The sequence below is a fragment of the Phyllostomus hastatus genome, unplaced genomic scaffold (assembly GCF_019186645.2).
Source record: "Phyllostomus hastatus isolate PE091 unplaced genomic scaffold, TTU_PhHast_1.1 phas_contig_1, whole genome shotgun sequence".
In the NCBI taxonomy this organism is placed as follows: Eukaryota; Metazoa; Chordata; class Mammalia; order Chiroptera; family Phyllostomidae; genus Phyllostomus; species Phyllostomus hastatus.
In genome coordinates, this window is record NW_025333498.1 from 34,286,582 (window position 1) to 34,309,660 (window position 23,079).

A 23,079-nucleotide genomic window follows, 5' to 3' on the forward strand; every position below is an offset into this window, starting at 1 on the left:
AGGTTTGATTCCCAGCTAGGGTACATTCCTGGGTTGCAGGCCATAACCCCCAGCAACTGCACATTGATGTTTCTCTGTTTCTCATTCTCTCTCTCTCCCCCCCTCCATCCCTCCCTAAAAATAAATAAATAAAATCTTTAAAAAAAATCCCTTGTTTCTATAACTCTATTCTTGATTTCAATGTGGACTCTAAGACAAAAAAAAAAGGAGAAAGGAAGTGGACTTCACAAAAATTTTGGATCAATTTTAGAGGGCATACTTAAAATTTCATATAGAGAAAAATTATTCAAGTCAATAACAAAATTTAATATAACTGAGGAAGGAATATATGTTTTCATAAAGCTATATTCTCATTTAGGGAAAATATGCTGGTATTGCTCAAAGAGAAAAGTATCAAACAAAATGAAAATTAAATAATTGTTTAAATTCTCAAAATGACAAAAAACTATAGAACACCATCTTTAAAGTGGTGACAAAAGAAAGCTTTTCTTACAGACTGTATAAGCAATAAAAGGACTACTCATTCTTTCCCAGCTTTTTACCTTGATATTAAAGAGTTATGTCAAGCCCACCATTGGCATGAAAACTTGGTATAGTAACTACTAATGATCTGAAAAGCTCCATTAGTTTCTTAAAATGAACATACTTATTTCCTGTTATATCTATTAAATCCTGAATTCTGCATCAATTTGATACTTGTGTCTCTTGACTTTTAGATTACAATATATGTCAATAAAGCCAAGAATGAGAAAATCTGCTTTAAATTAATATCACTATAAGATTCCAACAGGAAAAATATTAATCCAAAATTATTTTTCAGACCAGCTAGCAATAGGAGTCAGAAAAATAATAGCTCAGATGTAGGGAGGACTTACTATAAACCCAGTACTGTTTTATCAATTAGTTTATTAAGTGTCAATCACAGTCTTATGAGGTGAAAATAAATACTATTATCCCTACTCTATGGATGAGAAAAATGAGACTTTAATTATGTTGCTCATTGTTACTCAGCTTCCAAGAGGCTGGGCCAAGATTTCAACCACAGTTTGACAACTCCAGATGATATACTCATGTCTACATCACAATATTATCTTCATGTTTATCAAAGAACCTGTTTTTGGAGGTGTCATGTTTTCAGAATAGCAGAGATAAGTTACATGCCACCAAAAATTCACTCAAGGAAATTACAAACTTACTAACTGGTATGGATGGTACATTAGTGTGCTAGGCCTACTGTAACGAAATATTATAGACTGGATGATTTAAGTAACAGAAATGCATTTTTCACAGTTCTGGAGGCTGGAAGTTTAACATCAAGGTATTGGCAAGTTGGCTTCACTCCTTGGCGAGCACATGGCTGCCCTCTAACTGCGTCCTCCTGTGGCCACTTCTCTCTGGGTATGTCTCTGGTGCCTCTTCCCCTTTTTATAAGGACACCAGTCATTTTGGACTAGGGCCCTACCTTAACAGCTTCATGTTAACTTAATCACCTCTTTAAAGACTTTATTTCCAAATATGGTACATTCTGAAGTATTGGGGTTTGGGGTCTCAACATAGAATTTGGGGATACATAACTCTGCCAAACGTATGGCAAGGACAATTTCTAAGAAGACACATGGGCTGAACCTGCCCAGACCTTTCTCATGGAGGAATAAAAGAGCAGTTTTCCAAGTATTAGGGGGGAAAATCTGTACCAATTATGAAGCACTCTTCCACATCCCAGGATGACACCACAGGAGCTATACCTAAACAAAGATGGTCTGCCAGACCATTTCAAGTTTGTTGTGTCTAGAAATGGCCATCATGGTCTTGCCAATGGCCCTGCAATGTTTCCCCCACATCTACTAGACAGAAAAACAAACAAACTTTAATGGCAAACATGCAAGACAGTCAAAAAGTATATTGAATATTTGTCTTTCAGTGAGAGACAAAGGTTAAGTGCAATCTGGTATTCCTCTGCTGTAAACCATTTTTTCTCTTTTGTTTGTCACTGCTTTTATTTCTTCTTTCTAAAACTGCAGGACTATCAGAACAGCTGCCTTCAATCTAAAGCAGTGGTTTTCACTAGAATTTAAAGCCTGCATCTCTGTGCCTGCCCAGAAAGCAAGCCCTTAACTGTGGGACATGGTGTTCTCCCCTCTCTCTTGAAGCAACATGACTTTCCTCCTCAGGTGTCTGCCAACTCAGCAGGTCAGCAGAAGCAAAGAGAAGAAGGTGAGAAACAAGCAGAGCAGAAGGCAAAGACCAAATGCAAAGATGAGTGAAGAAGCATGGGGTCACAGAGGAGTATTTTCTTAGAAAACACAGCTCACTGGAAGCAGTGTGGTAACAATAAAACAACTTCATTAAGTGTAAGCAATCACTAATACAATAGTCAATCTTTGTCACGCAAACACAAATTTCCATTTCATTCTTTCTTAATCTTCTATATCATGGCTATCATGTTCTTCTCCTATGTTTTCTAATCACAGCAGCCAAAACTCACATGGCTTTGTGGACGAAAAAGGGGGTATGCACAAGTTCAGAGACCAAAAGTAACCTCACAGAGAGATCTGATCAAAAATTACTAACTGCCCAGGCCTATAACTTCATTTAGTAAAAGGGTTTAAAGCAAAGCCCTGCACGTAGTTCTTGTGTATCTAGGATAGTAGACCTTTGAAATGTCAGAAACAATCCTCTTTTGCAGACTCCTAGGAGGCGCCCACTCTCAATGGAGCACATACTCCTAACTATCCTGACCTTGCTTTCTCCCACTTTCACGCGATCTCTCTGTGTTCCCACTGTATTTCCACAGGTGTAAGAGAAACTTCAAAACTGTCATTCTCTGGAGCACTTAAGATCTTGCCTCCCAAAACTGTCATCAGTTTGCTCAAATAAATTCTTATAAAATTTCCCTCAACAGGTTTGACTGTAATGAGGTCTCCCCATTCAAGCGCTACATGATTACTTGTCTTTAAACTACTCTTTCATCATGTAATTTCATTCCTCTTTTCTAAAAGTCTCTTTAATTAAAAAGTACATCAGCCCTTAATAATTCTATTACTTTCCTCCATAATCTGATAATTTGGCCTCACCCTATATGTCCATGATCCATCCTTTTTACATATTAGTCAGCATACACTGAGTTTAGTAAACACCTATCTCCATATTATTCTAAAAGCATGTCACCAGTCAACCCAGAATGTCCTCCCTTTTCCCCTGTGCTGCTGACCATAGATGCCCCATCTTCTGAAATCCAGCTAATATCCAATCCATTCCCAATGATGACTTCCAAAAAGATAGTACCAGAGCTGGACCTGACAATCCATTTACCTTTGGGTAGCTTACACTGTATCTCTCACAGTTACCGTAGATTAAACATGAGTAACATAAACATACCTCCTCCAAAAAAGCTGCCTCTGCCCCAGGGTTCCTTTTATAGACCCAGCCAAAATAGATCTTCACCATCCCCTACACCCAATAATTCATTAAATCCTTTTGAACTGACTTCCTAAAACCCTCTAACATCTGGTCCCATTTTATCTCTGTCCTTTACCTTGCTTTAATCAACTCCCAACCTAGACCACTGCATTAATGTCTTAACTCTCTTCTTTGTCATTCCATCCTGTTTCAATGCACCAAACTATAGCACTGTAACAGGGTAACCAAAGCTCATCTTTATCTACTAGCACCAGGAGTCTGGGTCAACCTTACCGTGCCATCAGATCACCAAGCCAACAATATTATCCTGCCACATAATGGACAGTAAATGCCCCCAAGTTTTTTTGCCTGGGAAGGGCCTCAGATAAATGCCTATACATGGTTTAAAGAAGTTCAAATGCACTTATTTGATGACGTCTTCCCTGACTTCACAAGGCAGACTTGGTCACATCTTCCCCACAATTCCAGAGTATTATGTACAAACTCTGTTTTGGCACTTATAATGTTACAATACAATCCCTGCACATTATTTCTGTGAGTAGTCTATAAGCAATTTGAAGGTTTGGGTCGTGTATTTTTTTCATGTATATATTCCCAGAAAATATCAAGGTAACTATTACGCAGAAGATTTTAAATAGACGCATGACAGGTGATTCAACAAACAAGGATCAATTATCTAATACATGTGTAGAACCATATGAGTTGGAAGCATTAAAAAACAGATAAACCACAAACTGTTTATAGATATAAAAGTAATTCAGAAGTTTCACTTAAAAACCTAAAGCATTACTTAATTTTGAGACTTCATAAAATGGTAATCTTTGGAATTTTATAATTTATATTAAAAATGAGTAGGAGTATGTTGATAGTACAGTTAAAATATTTTAAATAGTTACTACATGTGGCATGAGGTTTTGCAAAATATCCCATACAAATCCTAAAACACAAGAAAATATACTACAATTACATGAAATGAAAAACTGACATTCAGAAAAATAACACTCCATCAGTGAATAAAAGGAAAAGCCATATTTTTCTATTTGCTTTTGCTGCACAGAAGGTTTTCAGTTTGATGCATTCCCACTTATTTATTCTTCATTCTGTTGCTTGTATTAGGTATCTTTTAAAAAATCATCAAGACCCATATCAAAACACTTTATTCCTATGTTTTCTTCTAGGAGTTCTATGGTTTCAGGTCTTACATTTAATCCATTTCAAGTTAATTTTTGTCAGTGGTATAGATATAGGTCCATTTTCATTCCTTTGCATGTGAATATCCAACTATACCAGCACTATTCATTAAAAAGATTTTTTTCACAAATATTACCCTAATCAAATTTTAGTTGACTGTGCATGCTTGGGTTTATTTCTGGGTTCTCAATTCTGTTCCATTAGTCTATATCTCTTTTTTTTTATGCCAGACCATACTGTTTTTAAAACTGTAGCTTTATGGTATAGCTTGAAATCAGAAAATGTGATCCCTCCTGCTTTGTTCTTTCTCAGAATTTCTTTGGATATTTGGCATATTTTGTGCCTCCATAAATTTTTAGTGTTGTTTTTTTTTTTTACTTCTATAAAACATGTCATTGGAATCTTGATAGGGACTGAATCTATGGATGGCTTTTGCTTATTTTGAAATCTTAATGACATTGACTCTTTCAATCCTTTAACACAGGTAACTTTCCATTTCTTCTTCAGTTTCTTTCATCAATATATTGCTTTCAACATAGAGATTTTTCACCTTCTTAAAATTATTTCCATTTTGTTGTTTTTGATGTGATTTTATTTGGGGTCAATTTATTTTCAGAAATTCTGTTGTTAGTATTAGAAATGGTACTGATTTTTGGTGTTAATTTTGTATTCTGCAACTTTACTGACTTTTGATTAGATCTAACAGTTTTTTGGTTAAGTCCTTATAAATTTCTACATACAAAATAATGTCATCTTCAAATAGAGACTATTTTACTTCTTCCTTTTTAATTCTAATAACTTTTATTTCTTTTTCTTTCCTGATGGCTCTAGCTAGGATTTCCAGTAATCTGTTGAGTAGGAGAGGAGAGAGTGGACCTATTTGTCTTGTTCCTGATCAACATCACCAACCATTAAGGAAATGCAAAATTAAAACCACAGTAAGATATAACCTCACACTTGTTAGAATGGCCATCATCAAAAAGACAAGACATAACAAATGATAGAGTGAATGTGGACAAAAGGGAACCCTTGTGCACTGATGGTAAAACTATAAACTGATGCAGCCACAATAAAAACTGTATGAAGGATCATCAAACAATTAAAAAATAGAACTACCATATAATCCAGCAATTCCACATCTGGGACCACATACAAAGAAAATGAAAATACTAATTCAAAGAGCTATCTGCACCCCCATGCTCATAGTAGCATTATTTACGATAGCCAAGATATGGAAACAACCTAAGTGTCCACCAAGGGATGAATACACATATCCATATGGAATAGTATTCAGTGAAAACTGAGGAAATTCTATCATTTGTGACAACACAAATGGGCCCTGTAGGTTTTATGCTGAAGATGTATAAATATATTTTTAAAATAGAAATGATCACTTGTGCTCAATATAATTTGAGGATAAAATTTAGGATGTTAGGAAACAATTCAATGAAATAAGGGAGAGGTTGACTTCAAAATAGAAAAAAAGACTTCTAAATACAAATTGATATTTGATATCAATTCATATTATACTTGAAGATCAAAGTTTGAACTTATTTATGTGATAATGTTACTCATCAGAAATTTTTAGTCCATTTTGCTAGAATATTAACTAGATGTTATTTTTCCTTTTGTGATTCATAGTCCAAGATCTATGTCATTAAAATATTTTGGCAAGGTACCTTTCAATTAAGGTCTTAGTTTTTATACTCTTGAGCTCAGTTTTTTCATAATCTGCCCATACATACTTGATGTAAAGCAAATATTTGAACCAAGACAATATGATTTCAGAACCTATAACTATATCCAGTTGTTTATAATGCCTGTCCATTAAAAAAAAGTTTTAATCATATTATATCCAACTAAATGTACTAAAATGTCAAATGCCCAAAAGAGATCAAAGAAATGTCTTAAATTTGAATATATGTGACTTAGGCTTTAAAGGACTTCACAATGACCTTCATGATTTGGCATTTTCATATTTTCGTTATGAATATCCTGGATATTTAGCTACCCCATGATCCATAACACAAATGCAAGCAAGCGTTAGTATATTGCTTCTGTGTTAGACAGTGATTGGACTGAGACAAGAACTGGTTATGGCTCTATATCTAGAACACCTAGCAAGTATCTGAAAAGCAGACCAGGCATTTCAGTAGATAACTGTTTAATGAACAAATACCTACATAAATGAGCTAATCATAAATACGGAATTAATTAAAGTGATCTAAAAATATACTTTATACACAAAAAAGGCCAGAAATAGGCCACAAGGAATATGGAAATCTGTACAGTACTTATAGTATTTATAGAAAAATTCAGAATTTCCTTCACACACACACCATTTTCAAAATCTCATAAAAATGACATTACTATCTGCACTTGATACATAAAAAAGTAAGTTTCATAAGTTCAGTGAATGGAAAATATTTAGGATGTGGCAGAATCACCAATCAACCCCATGTTTTCTGCTTTTAAGGGGGGTAATTTTTCATTCCATACACTCTAATAAAAGGGTAAGTTATACCACAATTCATACCCCTGTTTGAAGACTCATAGAGTGTACCAATTCACTTTAAAATACTTATAAAAATAACTTCTGTACATTTTTAATTCATAAAACGTTAATCAAATGGTTACTTCTTATTTCAAAATACACAGTCTTTGTATACTAGGTACTCACATAAAGTGTTTTCTAAAGCAGTAGTTTTCAAACTTTACTATATATTAGGATCATCTGGTTATTTTTTTAAATCCTAATATACAGTTTACACACAACAAATTTTAAATCAGAAACCCTGGGGCTGGATCCAAGGCATAAACATTTCTTTAAAACTCTGTAAGTGTTTCCAATGTGCAGCCAAGCTTGTGGACTATCCTCCTGAATTTTCCTAGACTTAATTGAGTGTTCGTTTACCCACTTACTGGATTAGAGGGCAAACTTTGTCAGGTGTAGATGTCAAAGTAACAACACATGATGGTATAACGGAAAATATGTGAAAAATATTTGTACATGTGTGCACTGTGCACACACACTCACACTCATGTAGACACATGGGTCACCAGGAATATATCTTAAACCTGTCTATGTTCTTGCCATTATTTTTGTCCATCAGATGAATCAATGATAAGTCAAGGGTGATTTACACTTTACCGTTGGAGTTTGAGGTATAAATGCCTTGTGGTGAAACAATTATTCTCTCAGAAGCTTTTGTTTTGTCATCATTCCATAAATGTTGCATAAGTTAAACAGCATTTACCATGATGGCATCTACAATGCAGAGTCTGTGGTTCACATTTTAGGCAATTAGATTATATCAGGTATATCAAGGGATCAATTTTGCTATTTTCAGTATAGATAAATTTAAACAACAGAGCTATAATATGAAATGTTCTCACTCTATGATTAAAGAAGACCTCTGGTGATCTCACTGTTTCTATATCAGTATTTCTTAAGTTGGATACTAATAGCTGGCAAAGTGCACCAATAAATGAGACAAAAAATTTGTTTTCCTTAAATAATGCTTAAAAATTGACACATTTACATTTTGAAGAGAAATCACCTATAGGCTCTCATGAGGGAAAAGTTAAAAATACTACAACAGGGAAGGACATAAAAAGAGCTTCCAGGAGGAGTCGCAGATCCACTGTGCATCTGGCAGGAGGGGCCTCTGAGTCAGTCAGTGGCTGGGCAGCTGCCCCCGTACTTGGTTTACAGCTGGCAATTCAGTGGGACTGTTTACTATGGAGCCATCCATTGTAGCTTGGGTGGCATCAGCTGTTGACAACAGATGCCCACCTAGCAACACCTTCTAAGCAACCGGAGCCCAGGAAACCAGAGAGCTCAGAAAGAGAAGACAGGAGAAAAGGGTTTCAAGGAGCCCAGCTTCTTCGGGTTCCCTGGGGTGCTGTTGGAGACCTGTCACACAGTAGCAAGTGCAAAACTGAAAATGGCTTCATCAGAACATAAGAGCTTGTCCCCTTCACCAGAGGCTCTTGAACTCAAGTAACAGCATATTATTAAAAACACAAGAGAAACACCTAGAGAAAAGATTTAAAGCCAAACACTGACTTGAAAGTTGGAAAAGAGCTTCCTTGTTTATGAAAGTCTTTTTTGAGGAACAATGTCAGAGTTCTTGGAAGATGTGGATCCACACTACCAGAACCAAAATACTTTCATGTACCAAACAAAAAGAGAACAATTTTAAGATTTACTGCCACCTGCTGTACACTGTGTCCTTTCAATTCAATTAGTAGACTAAATATTAAGATTTTGATACATCCTTTTTCCAACTATTAATTTTAATTAGTGTTTTACTGACTGCATATTTATGTCCACATCTGATTTGCAAAAATGAAGGCCAGCACAACAGCACACTTTCCTTGGACTTGACACACTTGAAGTGCTTGCAAAACTCACTGCAACAGGCAACTTGGAAGGACAGTGTTATTCCTTTGGTGATCCACGGGACTGGCTTGATTTCAATGTAACTTTGACAATACAATGAAATGCTCACCTCTGAGCTTCATTCCAATATTTAGAATTGTAAGAAATTTGAAAATTAGAGATCCTGCACCATTACTTAAATAAACTTACTGGTGTCATTATCCTGACTTTGTTTTTTTCTGAAACTATTTTCTCTTAATTGGGACAGAGTTCTTAATAAGCACCCTAAAGTGTTCATGTTTGCAATGGCCCCAAGGAAACAAAAATGAAACCCTGCACAACAGAACCGGAAACCCATGTTAAATTCAAGGTAAGAATCACTTGCCATCTCTTTCAAAAATATTAAAATTCTTCTTAATGGAAAAGAAGTCTTCACAAAAATGTTGATTAAAAAAGAAACAAGAACAACTTGTTGTTTCAACCAGAACAAATTCCACTTCAGATCAAGCTTCATGTAAAGGCTGTAACGTGCTCCAATACTAACTCGGATCATTATCATTTATCAAAAGAGCAAGGTTCCAATCGTCAGACAGTTAAACCATGGAAACCTAATTTGGAATTCCTCAAACTTATTTTTTAATAAATAAATATGACCAACCCCTTATTTGCAATTTCATCAGAGTAAATCCTCATAGTACCACCTTTCCTCAATAAAATTTCTTGTTAAATATAAATGTGAGTTTGTCCACTCAAAAATACTGTAACAAAATATCATCAAGAAATCACTACATAATAGCAAGCCCGGTTAACAGCAAAGACTTCCTGGGTGTCTACAATATTAGGCATGGAAGAGCATCTCAAAGAGGATTATTTATTCTTTATTTTTCCCTTCCCAGCTGTGACTAAGGAGTTCAATTCATATTTGTAACACAGTAATACTAAATTCCTTAAGTATATGCAAAGTATACATATTCTAGATTCTACTAAAGCACACCTTAGAAAAATGGTTTTGTTATATTTAATTATGATGTGTTCTTATTACAGATCATTGGTGCCTTCATGGATCTACACTGTCTTAATTTTTAAAAAATCAATTAATAGTTTAAACCACTGTACTTTGAAATAGTTTTCTATTTTAAAAAAAGTGTTGTTTAATCATACATCTGCTAACTTTCATACTATTCTTCTTTGTAGTTCAGTAACAGAGAAACAATTTGCAGTGATGTTAACCACTGTGGGCAAAATATAATCTAGTGCTGGGACCAACTGAAAGTTGTAGGTTATACTAAATCCTAGTGTCCATTTGATCAATTATAACACACGAAAGGAATTAAGTTGCAAGAATTCACACACATTTCTATGGCAAATATTTTAATGTAAAACACTTTCCACTAAAAACACCTCTTTCACACACACAACACCAGTAACTGTGTAATAATTGGAATAGAGATGTGATGAGCAATGAGAACACTCAGAGAAATTTTCTCTAGTGACTAATTTTATTTTGAAAACGTATTTGTTTGACCTCTCCCCAAATAACACAGAAGTGGAATCATATACCAGAGAGCCTTTTGTGTTTGCCTCTTTTACATAGCAAAATCCATTTAAGATTCATTTGTGATTTTGTACAAATCAATAGTTCATTTGTTTTAGGGGCTGAAACCTGTCCATTGTATGGTTGAAACACAGTTTGTTTATTTCACTGGTTGAAGGGCATCTTGATTCTTTCAATTTCTTTTTCACTAAGAATAAAGCCCCTAAAAATATTTTTGTATAACATGTTGTGTGAACATAAATTTTCATTTCTCTTAGGTAAATACCTTGTAGTAAAATTGCTGAGTGGTATTGGAAGTATATTTTGAACTTAATGAGAAACTGACAAACTTTTCCAAGGTGACTTTGCTTTCTGACCAGCAATGTATGACGGCTCCAGTTGTTCCACATTTTCCTCAGCATTTATTATTGTCTTTTTTTCTTTTTTTGAACTATAATAATAGATGTCTCCTGGTATCTCATTGTATTTTTAATTTGCATTTCCCTTATGACTAATGAAGTTGAACATTTTTTCATGAGTTTTCCATTCATGTATCTTCTTTGGTAAAGTGTCTGTTCATCCTTCATTCATTTGTTTTAACTAGATAATATTTCTTATTATTTAGTTGTAAGAATTCTTGACATAGTCTCAATATAAATCCTTTGTCAACTAAGTGATTTGTAAATATATTCTGCCTCTGGAGTTTGTGGCCTATCTTTTCATTATCTTCACAGTGACTTTCATGGAGTAAAAAAATTATTATGATAAAATTTAATAATGGTTTCATTTATGGAGTATGACTTTGATATCATGACTAAGAATTATTTGTTTTTAAAGTCACAAAATATATATTTTTCCTATGTTTTCCTCCAGAAGTTGTATAGTTATGTTTTACACTTAGGCCTATGATCATATTTTTTAAAAATCCTGTCCTGAGGATACATTTATTAACTTTTTTTGAGATAGAGAAAGAGAGAGAAACATCAATCAGTGGCCTCCCAGATGCACCCTGACCATGGATCAAACCCACAACCTAGGTATGTGCATTGATCAGGAATCAAACCTGCAACTTTTGATATGTGGGATGAGATTCCAACCAACTGAACCACACCAGCCAGGGCAAGTCAATGATCATTTTAAGTAAACTTTTTATAAGGTATCAGATATGGGTTGATTTTCATTTTTTCACAGTTAGCTGTCCAGTTTTTTCCAGCACCATTTATTGAAAAATCTACATTTCTCTAATAAATTCACTTCACAGTTTTAGAATGTTAATTAATAATATTGGCCAGCTCTAGGTCTGGAGACTCTCTCTTTCCCCATAAGACCTATTCACAGATAATATTAGCTTCTATATAGAAAAGTCCAAGCAATTGATTAAAACAACTCCTGTGATTACAAAGTGAATTTACTATGTTACAGGCTATAAGATCAATATAAAAAAAATCAGGGTTGTATTTTCACGTACCTTGTTTCTAATCCCAGCAGAAAAGCACTTAGTATTGTATCAATAAATATGATGCTAGTTACTTTCTTATTGTATCAGGTGCCTTTTGAGGTTAAGTAATTATCCTTCTATTTCTAGTGTTTTGAGAGGTCTGTCATAAATGGGTGTGGCCCTGGCTGGTGTGGCTCAGTGGATTGAGTGCTGGCCTCTGAACCAAATAGTCACTGGTTTGATTCCCATTCAGGGCACATGCCTGGGTTGTGGGCCAGGTCCCTGGTGAGGGGGGTGTGAGAGACAACCTCACACTGATTTTTCTCTCCTTTCCCCTCTGTCTAAAATTAAACAAATAAATACTTGTAAAAAAATTTTAAAAATGGGTGTTAAAGACTTTCAAATGCATGATATAGAAGAATCTCTATAATTTTTTTTAACATCTGTGGAGTCTGTAATGATATGCCCTCTTGCATTTCCAATTTTGACAATTTCTGCCATCTTTGCTTTCTTTTTTGGTCAGTCTGGCTAGAGATTAGCCAGTTTCAATGCTTTTTAATTTTTTTCAAACACCAGCTTTACTTTCATCAATTTTTTATTGTTCTGTTTTAAATTTCATTATTGCTGCTCTTACCTTTATTATTTTCTTCCTTCTTGTCCTAGGTTTAATTTGTTGTTTTTTTTTTATAGTGTCTCAAGGTGGAATATTAGGTTACCAATTTATGTCCTTTTTTCTTTTTTAATATAAGTATATATTGCTATGAATTTCCACATGAGTGCTTCAGCTGTATTCCACAAATGCTATCACCTCATATTTTCAATATTAAAAAATATTTTTAATTTCTCTTGAGACTTCTTCTGTGGGTTAATTATAAATGTGTTTGATTTCCAAATATTTGAGGATTTTCTAGATATCTTCCTGTTTTATTTATAGTTTAATTATTTATGTTCAGAGAACATGCTTTTTATGATTTCTATTCTTTTTATTCTGCTAAGGTTTAGTGTACATCCTAGAACACTGTCTGTCATGCTGAATGTTCCAAGTGCTCTTCAAAGGAATGTCTATTTTGTTATTGTTTGGATTCTTGTATTAAATGATAATTCTTATATAAATGAGAGTTCTGTTAAACTAGTTAAGCATATTGCTCAGGTAGTCTTTATCCTTATTTATTTTCATTCTAGGTTGATTTATTAATTATTGAAAAAGGAGTGAGTGTCATAGTCTTCAATTATAATTTTGGATTTGTCCACTTATTCTTTCAATTCTATACATTTTTGCTTCATATATTCTGCTTCAATGTGAACTACATGCATATTTAGGAACATTATGTCTTTTTTGGAAAACTGACCTTTTTATCATTATTTAATATGCCTCTTTAACCCTATTTATATACTTAATTTGAAGACTGTTGATATCATATATAGCTACTTCAGTTTCCTTTTGCTTAGTGTTTCCATGATCAATATTTCTGCATTCTTTTACTTTAAGTCTATCAATACACTCATATTTAATGTGGGCTTCTTGTAGATTTTGCTTTTACTACCTAATCAATCCTTCTGACTTTAAATTAGAGTATTTAGACCATTTTCAATTAATTTCATTTAAACGATAGTTAGATTTGAAAATCAATTTGTCTTTTTTATTTGTCCCCTTTTCTCTGCTGTCTTTTTCATTATTTTTATCATCCTATATTAAAGCTCTGCTATTGACTTATAATTTATAACTTTTTAAAAAATGCCTAATGCCCACCATAAGGTTTAAATTATACCCCTTTACTTAATCAGTCAACCCTCAAATAATATTATGTTGCTTCATGTATAGTTACTGCAAGAATGTTGTAATACCGTATTTCCCAATTCTTCCCCTTTCACCATTTGTGCTATGTTTGTCACATATTTTGTTGTTACATATGCAAATGCACTTCACTGTTACTTTTTTATTTAGACAATCAGTCACACTTTAGAGCAATTAAAAGTATGAGAAAATAAATTTCACTTTACCTTCATTCATTCAATTTCAGTGCCCTTCATTTATTTTTGTATATTCAAATTTTTGTCTGGTATCATATCCTACATCTCTAAAGAACTTTAATAGTTTACAGAGCAGTTCTGCTGCCAATGAATTCTCTCCCATTTTGATCTTTAAAAAACACCTTTATTTCTCCTTCATTGTGCTTGAATTTCAGTAAGTATAGAATCCTGAGTTGACAATTGTTTTCTTTCAGCATGCTAAAGGTATCACTCCTTGTCTTCTGGCTTGCTTAGTCTGATGAGAAGTCTGATATATATTGTTATCGTTTCCTTTGGATGCCTTCAAGATTTTAAAAAAATTTAATCTTCATCCAAGGACATGCTTATTAATTTTAGAGAGAGAACAAGTGGGGAGTGGAGAAAGAGAGAGAGCACCAGGAACTGAACCTGCAACCTAGGTACATGCTCGCACAGGGAATTGAACCCACAACCTTTCAGTTTACAGGAAGACACTCCACCCAACTGAGACACACTGGCTAGGGCATCTTCAAGATTTTTATTTTGCCTTTAGTGTCCAGCAATTTATGTTTATATGTATATTAATTTGTTCTTTGAGCTTTTTAAATTTGCGTTGTGGTGTCTGTCATTGATTTTTTTTAACCAAATTCTCGATATTTCTCCTATTAATATTTGAAAATTCGTTGCCATTACTCTTCTTCAAAGATTTCTTTGCTCCTGTTCTCTCTTTCTTCTCCATCTGGGATTTCAATTACACATATGTAAAACAATTCTTCTGGGATTACAAATACACTAATTGATATTGTGCCATGACGTTTGTTTGGCTCTGATTCTTTCTGTTTTTAAATGTTTTTACCTCTTTGTTTCTTAGTCTGAGTAATTTCTGTGGACCTACATTCAAGTACAATAGTTCTTACCACAGTTGTACCAAGCATACTGATGAGCCCATCAAAGGAATTCTTCATTTTCATCACTATATTTTCATTTCTAACATTTCTGTTTGATTCTTTCTTACAATTTCCAGCTCTGCTAAAACTACCTATTTGATGTGCATATTATTCACACTTTACATTCATCTTTAAAATAATAATAGTTATTTTAAATTCTCTATCTTTCATTTTATTATCTGGTCATATCTTGGGTTCCATTGAATTCTTTTACTTTGGCATTGTGTCCATTTTATTGTGCCATTTTGTATGTCTCACAAATTCTGTTTCAAGGTGAGCATCTTGTATAGGACATTAGACACTGAGCAAATAATTTTGGTCTTTAAATGAAAGTGACTGTCCTGCTAGTCAGGTTTGAATGAACCTACTTAGGAGTTGAGCTGGGTTAGAAGTTGTTGTTACCAAGGTTGTTCTCTGCACTACAGACTTCAAATTCCTCTACTATTATCTTGTGTTTGGGGTAGAAACTAGGTGGATAAAGGGTTTTTCCTCCATAGCTCCTCTACCCTCAACCTGAGGTTTTTCCTTTGCTCTGTAACTCAGAGAAGGTCTCTTCTCATGCTCTTTTACTCACCCAGCAGTATCCACTGTTACTTGTCATTGGAAGCTTATTAGCCTGGTTGGTGGGGAACAAGAGCATGGTGGATGTCTCTGCTGTTTTGATTAACCTCAGTCCTAACTGAACTTTGTGTCCCTGGCTCTAGAGATTATGGCCTTCTCAGTACTTTATTATCTTCCTCCAGCTGTAGTTCTGGGACTAGGAGATATTCTTGCTTTTTCTGCTTTATTTTCCCAGCTTCACTGTGTTTTCAGACAAACCCTAAAAGTCATGGTTTGTCTTTCCCTTAGCAATTTAAGATTTTTCTTCTATTGAAAAAAAGGGGGTGAGGGGAGGATGCTGGAGGTGTATTTCTTGCCTTCCCTGAAGTGGCTGCTATACCCATCCCTAAGCCTGAGCTAAGAGTGATGCTTTCTGAGGACTCTAGAAATTAATCTTGTGAAATTATTTTTTTTGGGGGGGAGTTATTTGTGGTTTTGTTTGTTTGGTTTTGAGCATCCACTGAGATTGCAGTCCATGGAGAAAAGCCTGTAAGTGAGTGCAAACTCCCCTTACATCTGCAGCCTCTGGGGATACCATATTCTCCTCATAGCATACATTGCCTTTTTAATTAGATAATGAAATTAGCCAAATTATTTTTAATTTATTTTTATTGAAATATATTTGAAATATAACATTGTATACATTTAAGATATACAACTTATTGATTTGATACATTTGCATAGTGTAATATGATTGCCACTGTATCATATAATTATCCTTTCTTTTTAGTGGTTGAAATAACTAGGATCTAGTCTCCTAGCAAATTTGATCATTATTATACAATAGTGTTATCTACATTCTCTATGCTGTGCATTATTAGAACTCTAGGACTAATTTACTACCCATTTCAAATTTATACATCTCTTAAAAAACATCTCTCCTATCCTCCCAACTCAGCCTCTGGTAACCACAGTTTGATTCTCTGTTTTTACCAGTTTGGCTTTTTTCAGCTTCCATAAGTACATTACCACTGACTGGCAGCATCTGCTCCAGACAAGCAAGTGTTCATGTTCTGTTTTAAGTTTCAGGTTGATTGATCTCATCTCTCTGTTATGTTTAAGAAAAAATGTGAATTTGCAGATTATCCATTTTGGGGGGTTGTTGTTATTTTAAATGTGAGAATAAGGTCCCCTTCAGATTTCTATATCCAAGGAGAAAACAGAAATCTCTTATTTAGTTATCAATCCATTGTTGCATATTTTTATGCCTACTAAAAGCAGAATTAAAAGCAATTGCTAAAATATAAACATAAATAAAGATATGTCAGGGTAAATAGTAAACTTTATATACTATGCCAAGGCCTCAACTGCCCTAAAGAATTGGCTAAAATAAGCACAGAAACATTATTTATCATTTATTAAAATTCATGAAAGATTTTTAAGATGTGAGAAGATTGGAAAAGAGCAATTATATTGCATTTTCTAAAAGCATATGTTCATGTAGAAAGAAGTAACTGAAGCAATAATCCCTCAAATTATAAGGATAGTTTTCTAAAATTTCATGCTTGAAAATATACTTGTGCAAATCATAAAACAAAAAAAATCAATTTGCAAGCTGTAATAAAATTATGGGCTATTAAGTAAAAAGGAAATCATCATGCCCTTGTGAAGAATAATTTATCAGACTAATCAAGTTTATTTCCCTAGTGAAATAGCACAGGCAAAATAATAAGCAGTAATATATTAGGACCTGACAAAGCTTCTGATTTTGCCCTCAATGAAATGACTTTTAAAATACAGAAAATATTGTTTAGGACAATGTCAACATTCCTTCAGTCCCTAACACTGTCAGTATCCCAAATGTGCTTATGTGCTAGGAGGTTCAGCATTGACTAAACATTTGCCATCTTCCTTTGGCCATAATGCTATAGAGACTAAGTCATCTGAAGACCAGGGTTTGCTTTTGGTGGAAAAACCAAAATTTTATGTTTTTCTTAGGCAAAACTTAGCCAAATAGAAGATATATAAGTTCATCTATAACACATGAGATGCATTTTTACAATATAGTAAATTTAAGATTTCAAAATGCCTTTGTCATTAAACAGTCCTATGAAAATGTCTAGAGTTGTATTCCCAGTTCTTAGTTATCTATTCTCCTGTGATATTTCTAGATATTATACAGAATTTGTCTTGTAAAACTTTGTCTAACATTTTTCTCCCAACAATGGGAACGTTAAGTTTTCTTAACACTAGGTCTCAATATCTTTCTTAGTGAAAATAAAAACTCTTAAAAATTTTTATTTCTCCCAGGAAAGGTCATGCTTGGAACAGTTCTGAGCTTAGGTCTCCTGGGTTGTATATATCCTGCATCACCCAAAGGACTCCAAATAGAGAACTGTCATGGCTTGGCATCTGGAGGGAGACTCACCTATAACATACTTTCTCCAATCACATATACTCAATTTATTCAACAGTCTGTCCCTGCCAAGGATCTTTTTTTTAATTCAAATATTAAAAGCAATAATCTTCTGACTACAGAAGATTAAATATCAAGTAATATTTCTGCATAAGTGGCAAGTGTAATGCTGTGCCATGAACATCATTCATTACAACCAATGTGGTAAAAAAAGGATAAGTAATGAAAGAGACACTAACAACAAGAAAGCAGTGAGGACTGGATGAATGTTACTAATACTATACGCTGCCAGTAGGTAAAGATTTCTTTAGACAGGCAATATAGTTTCTGACTCATTTGACTTATATTGACATTATTGAATTTTCCACTCTATATAATTTATACTTCTTTATAGTCAAAGATGGCATACGTTCTGCTTTTCCTTCAGCTGAACTTTACTTTTGCTCTCTCCTCTTCTTCTGATACCAACATAAATGTTGAAGTTCTTGACCATTTTCCTTTTGCTCTGGATGCCTAGCTTGGGCACATTCATCTATTTTCTTGATGAAGCATACCCAACTGTATCTCCAGTTAAAGATGTCATTTACAGTCCAGGTTGATGTTTAGCTTATATGGACTCAATTGTATCTCCCTAAAAACCATATGCTGAAGCCCAAAACGCCAGGGTGACAGTATCTGGGAATAAAGTCTTCAGGGAATAATTAAAGTTAAATGAGGTCATAAGGGTTAGGCCCTAATCTGATAGGACTGTGGCTTTATAAGAAAGGAAGTGAGAGAGATTATTCACACTCTCTCTACTATAGAGGACACAGAGAAAAGACAACCATCTGCAAGCCAGGAAAATAGCTCTCACCAGAACCTGACTGAAGGGGCATCCTGATTCTCAGATTTCTGGTCTCCAGAATTATGAGAAAATAAACTTATGTGATTTCAACTACCAGTCCATGCTCACTTTTTCTCCCTCCCTCCCTCCTTCCTTCACTCTCTTTTTTTTTCTTTTCCTTTCCTTCCCTTCCTTCCTTTTTTCTTTTTCTTTCTTTCCCTCTCTCTCCTTCCTCCCTTCCTCCCTCCCTCCCTCCCTCCCTCCCTCCCTTCCTTCCTTCCTTCCTTCTTTCCTTTCTTCCTTTTTTCAGCAACCTAGTCATCTTAGTAGTCAGCTTACATAGCTACTGGTCATCTCTACCTGGATGTCCAACAGACAATTCAAGCCAAACTTGTCTAAATTAATATTCATTACTTTTCCACTAAACTTGCCCTTCCTTTTGTATTTTATATCTCCTACAACAGTAGCAAGCCAGAAGATTGAGAACAATCTGAGATGCTCTTTACTCTTAACCTTCCGACTACCAACCAGTCATTAAATACTATAAATTATCTTTTATATAACGCCATAACTTAATTTCTCTTCAGTACAAACATGGTAACACTGGATCTCATTTCCTATGTGGACTATTTCAGTAGACTTCTCACTTAAAGGAGCATCCTCACTTCAAGTTTTACACCTGGGCAATACATCTTCTGCTGTCATATAATCTACTGAAAATGCTTATCTACCAAGTTCCCTCCTCCACCATGAAACTTTCTGTTTTATCCATTGCTTATACTATGGCATCAAACAAGCTTCCCCCCAGCACGATTTGGGCCCTACCTGTCTTTCTAATTTATCTCATTGCTCTCAATGTATGCTCTTCTTCAGTCATTTATTCATATATTAAGAGTATGATTAAGATCCAATTTCCCATAATATGAACTTTTTCACTCCTTTTTCCTCCAAGATTTGACTGAACCACATTTGATGAACATATCGCTTTATTAGTCTCTTTCACATTAAGGCACTAATCCCCTCAAGGTTAGCTAACATTTCTTATTGATTAGTTGTATCAAAGTGTTTAATACACAGTGGATATTTAATAAAGATTTATTGAATAAACAAAGAGATTAAAAAATCAAAGCTTTAATGAGGCTATAATTAATATTCTATAAATTAAAAAACAATGATCATAAATGGGAAGATGGTTAAGTAAATGATGTTATGGTAAATAAAAATCATTTTGTTTTATACAAATAGTAAAACATAACACTATACATACTGTCAATTGTAATTCAGCAAGGACTACTGCATGTGTGAGTGTATATGTTGTTATGCACAAAGACTACAAGAGTATATATGAAAACACTGACAGAAGTTACTTCCAGATGGTAGTATTAGAGGCAAATTATATTAAATTTTTAAACATGTGCATTTTCAAATATGATAAAAGTAGTATCCCTATAGCAAAACAAAATATTAAATGGAGTTAAGATGTTTAAAATATAAATAATCCATTTGATTTCTAAAATATGAGTTTGGTAAAACTCTGATTTAATTTGTCTTATTCACGGTTCTTCAGTTTGTAAGAATGAAGCAAAATAAATGAACAAACAATATAGGTACAACTCAAGGAGTCCAAGAACAATGAATGCAGTCAAGCTTCTAAGAACTGGAATAAGGGAATAAAAAGTTGTTTGTAACCTGGATCTCTATTGGTCTAAGGATACCTAATGTTTTGATCCTGCTCTTCTCTACACATCTGTTATCTACAATCTCCCCACCTCTACTTCTCCCACTCTGGTTCAGCTTTCTCTGTTTTTGTAGTCACATGAACCAAGAAACACTTAACTCTTCCATCCTGAGTTTATATTACCTTAATTCAAGTGGCCATAGAGACTAATATCTATAAATCCCAGTTCCAAACTTCTGAGAGGATCTGACTGACCCAGCATGGATAAAGTGTGGCCAACCAGCTATGTTCATATACCTGAGGGAGCGGATGAACATGATTACATTTTGTAAGTATGGTTCCTTCTCTTAGGCTGTGAGTGGTAGTTCACAGAAGAAAATAAACCTCAAACAATAAATAACAATGTAAAAATAACAAAAAATAAAAATGCAATTTTCTTTATATATTTGCTAGGATTATGAATTTATAGCTGGGAGTATGCCATATCTGAAATTTCAAGAGGACAATTCTCAAGTTCCTATTACATTTAGATATCTAAATACAAAAACAGAGAGGCATGACAGACCAAACATTGCTAACAAAAATAAACATGTCTGTATACAACATCATTTGCTCATCTGATTGACTATGAAGTTATTTGATTCTCCAAAATTCATTCAAATTTCACCATAACAAATTAGAGAGGTACAGTAAAGACCACCAGAGAGGGCATCAGAACCTCAGTCTGATACCAGTTTTCCCATTTAATATGAGACAACATTAAAATCCATTAATTTCTTTGATTATCAGTTTTCTCAGTTGCAATCTAAGGAAATGAAATCTGACATTATTTCTTCACATTGACATAAAAATTTAAGTACATTAAAAGGTAGGCTGATTAAAAAAAACAACTTTAGGAGGCAAAAAAACAACTTTGTCAAAATATACAGTGACAAATGTCAACAACAACAACAAAAAACCCTATTTCCACTTGTACGAAAAATATAGGTAAGAGTTTGAAGATAATACATGTCATAACTAAAGCTCATTTCAGCACTTCAGAAGGCAGCTATAATATAATGCCAAATATCTTCCTTATGAAGAACCAAATAAAGTCTTTGATGTGCTTGTCAGGTTGCAATGGTGAGATACAAATAGATTAAGTTTCAAAAATAATAAAAATGGTTATTTACTTAGGGAAAAGTTAACCCTATATTTCAGAAAGGTCTGGTTTTGCTCATGTTTGATAGAGAAATCTAAATATTTTTGTCAGTCAACTATAGCAAATTAATTTTCATTCATTGCGGCAATAAAAAGCCATTAAATTTTTTATATGTAAAAAGTCAAAGAATAACAATTTGCTGCATTCTGTGCTGGCGACTGCCTACACCAAGTAAATACTGATTATTTTCATTTTGGCTGGCACCTCTGCACTGTACCTCAAACCTACACATGTTCATATCAGCATTCAAATGGTGAACTATTCATTCTTTATTGTGTATAATATTAGGGGGATTAAAAAGATTTAAAATTTAAAGAAAGAACATCTGGGTTTCCTTTCCTAGAGTACAAAACCATGACACTAACATGCTGAATATTGGAAGAAAACACAGATTACAATTAAAAACATTCAAAATATCTGAAAGTAAAATCCTTCTTGTAGAAATTATCTTTTTAAAGTTTAAGCTTTTGTTCTTTTCCTGCTAGCCTTAGGGTAACTAGTGTGGGTGAAGGCAAACTGGTAACATTATTTCCAAGTGGAAATAAGGAAATAGTTTTTAAAATCCACAATCAAATGAAAGTTGTTCACTGAGAACTATGTACTCTGCTAAAGGAATGTTGGGAAACCACAGAGAGGTTGCTAAGAGAAAAGGACATGGTGATGTCACCAGCCACAGTCTACCAGATAACTCTTATTGATATAAATGGCAGGTTCTCATCTATTGATTGGAAACCCATGCTTCAACAAAGAGATTTTCTTAAAAATTCATCAGTGATGCTGTGCCATATATCTTATCTAGAATCAGGAATAAATAATTTTTTTTCTCATACTCTATACTCAGAACTTAAAATAAAACTGCTTAAATCTGCTAAATTAGATTTGTTCTGATAGCAATAATTTATATATTGTTACAATAGCAAATCATTTTATTTACTTATTGATCTGAGAGAGAGAAGAAGAGAGTGAGAGAGAAATATGGATTTATTGTTCCAGTTAATTTTGAATTCATTGGTTGATTCTTGTATGAGCCCTGACCAGGGATCAAACCTGCAATCTCGGCAAATGGAAATGACCCTCTAACCAACTGAGCCAACCAGGCAGGGCTTACAACAGCAAATCTTACAGTAGCATAAGAATTAAAGCATTTTAAACTCCGATATTGGAAAAGCAGTATCTATTATTTCCCTTTTTATATTTCTTGTTCTGACATAATGGTTTGTTTCCTTTGTTAAATATATTTTTACCTATAAAGACTGAACACATTTTTTTCTGTAGATAGCATATGGTTGTTCTATTTTGTTTTTCTATTTTGTATATATATTATATTTTTCCTATACGTATATTTGAGTCAGATAGATATAGGGAACTGTCACAAAGATTTTTTTTAAGCTGCACAAAAACAACCAGGAAATTTACCCCAACAGGGAGAAACCATTCAAACAAGCAGTAATACACTAAGGTCACCTATGAACAGAATATGGTATTATGCTGCAAAATAATGGATAACCCAAGTGTCCC

General features: G+C 33.9%; 1 protein-coding gene across 5 annotated transcripts in view; it reads right to left on the minus strand.

Moving 5' to 3' along the window:
- Positions 1 to 23,079, minus strand: part of GALNT13 (polypeptide N-acetylgalactosaminyltransferase 13) — a 495,830-nt gene that overhangs the window by 359,064 nt on the left and 113,687 nt on the right. The gene's annotated exons all lie outside the window — the stretch shown is intronic.